Raw genomic sequence first — 2,392 nt, 5'->3', positions numbered from 1 at the left:
GGGTGAGTGTCTTGCAATGGGCTGTAGTAGTTGGAGTGAGCGTATCTTCAGTGGACTGTAGTGTGGGTGAGCGACTTGCCATGGGCTGTAGTAGTTGGAGTGAGTGTATCTTCAGTGGACTGTAGTGTGGGTGAGTGTCTTGCCATGGGCTGTAGTAGTTGGAGTGAGCATATCTTCAGTGGACTGTAGTGTGGGTGAGCGACTTGCAATGGGCTATAGTAGCTGGAGTGAGCGTATCTTCAGTGGACTGTAGTGTGGGTGAGTGTCTTGCAATAGGCTGTAGTAGTTGGAGTGAGCGTATCTTCAGTGTAGAGTGCAGTGTTACCTATGTGGTTTGAATATAAATTATGCTTTGTTCTTTATGAGCCTCTGAGCTTTGCTTACACTGCTCAACTGTTTACCATGTGTACATTAAGTCTGGTAACACCTCTCTTTGCACCAAATTGCAGATGGCTACTGCTCTCCTGCTTCACATAGGTTCTAGTTCATTTTCAAATGTCAGAGATAACTACATGCACACAGTATGCTCTCTTTTCAGGGCAATGTGCCCAATAGGATGTTACTAAATGCACGGTTATTCTTAAAAGCATAGTGTGTGCATCTGTGTTTGCTTTATGAAAGTATAAAGATGGTTCGTTTATTTAATCTATTAATTCAGTAAGCCTTTGTGAAGCATTTATTCATTGCTAAATGGTATAACCTGAAGGAGAAGCTGGATTTAGTGTATTTGCAAGCCTGTTCGTGAAATGTATTGCAATGGCCATGGAATACATTTCATTAACTGTGAATTTTGTACACCAAGATCTTAACAGTGAGTCAACAGAAGATTGTGAAAAAAAAAAAAACCTTAAAATACAAAGGATGCGTCAGTGAGAGATACTAACAAGCTCTGCCATTCAAAACAAAGCATCGGTGGCTCCATTTCCAAAGAATCCAACATCCTCCTCCCACCTCACTGAGCATGCACACAGCACACACACACACACACACACACACACACACAGGCAACATACACACCCACACATTAAGAAATCCTATAAATAATTATTATTCCAAAAGGGGAGTTTCAGGACAGAGGGACAATCAAGCTAGAGCAAACCCATAGGCCCAGCAGCTTAAAGCAAATCCTGCAGCTCAGGGTTTGGCAGCTTAGCCTCATTCATGAGGGTTCCAAAGGACTGGGGCAACTCTACCTTTGCAACAGCACACACGGTTTGCCTTGTAGGCTCAGGCCAGCTCCATTGTACGTCCGTCTGGGTTCCTGGAAGATGTATTGTGGCCTTGGTGTCTCCAACATCTTGGAATCTCCAGTGCTGCTGAGGCTGCAGGCACACCAGTGGCCACACCTCAGCCGTACTCCATGACTCCATCCTCACCACTGGCCACACCTCAGCTGGCCACACCTCAGCAGTACTCCATGACTCCATCCGTCACCACTGGCCACACCTCAGCCGTACTCCATGACTCCATCCGTCTTGCATCTTTCATGCCTTCATACCAGGACCATGTGGGAGACTCTGAAGTCTTACCATGTCTTGGCTATCAGCTTGGGATCTATGCTTGCCTGCCTCCCCGTGAGCTACAGTTTCTGTGTGCTGACCCTGAGGGAATACTTCCTAGAATAGCAGTTCTCAACATGTGGGCTATGATCCCTTTGGCAAATTCTATCTCCAAAATATATTACAATTCATAATGGTAGCAAACTTATAGTTATGAAGTAGCAATGAAAATCATTTTATAGTTGGGGGACACCATAGTATGATGCATGGTGTTAAAGAGCCACAGCGTTAGGAAGGTTGAGAACATTCTCCTTGAATATTTCACTTCAGTGATGATGGTTTCTTACTGATCCCAGCTGATTCTTTGGCGCCAGCTGACCAGCATCTGTTGTCTCAATAAAACACACAAGGTTTCACTTCGGTGGTGCTGGTTTTACTATTCACAGCTGATTCTTCATCTCTGGCTAAGCAGCACACACAGATTCTTAATCTGAAACATCATCCAAACAAGGTCTTCGCTTCCTGTTGAATTGTCACAGGCCAGGCAGGTGTCCATTGTCTGCTTTTCTCTTAACGTTCTTATTTTTCAACTTCCCATAGACCAATAAACCCTGTGCCATCAATGACTGGCTTTTCCAGCTCAGAGTTCAACATTCCACAATCCTCCCACAAACCAATATGGTTGGGTCCATCCCAGCCTTTCTAGTTTGCTTTCTGTTGATGTGACAAAATGCCGGGGACCGGGTTCGTTGCGGGGACCCCAATTTCCACAGGATGAGAATTCTGGTCAGGTGGGCAATAAGTCGGCGGATGACAGACAGACTGGAGACACAAGGGTGTGTTGAATCTGAATGTATTTGTACAAGGTGAAATTCAGGCTTAAATACCATACA

Source organism: Mastomys coucha, unplaced genomic scaffold (genome assembly GCF_008632895.1).
Source record: "Mastomys coucha isolate ucsf_1 unplaced genomic scaffold, UCSF_Mcou_1 pScaffold23, whole genome shotgun sequence".
NCBI classification, from domain to species: Eukaryota; Metazoa; Chordata; class Mammalia; order Rodentia; family Muridae; genus Mastomys; species Mastomys coucha.
The sequence above is the reverse complement of the archived record's forward strand: the minus strand, read 5'-3'. Positions refer to the sequence as shown.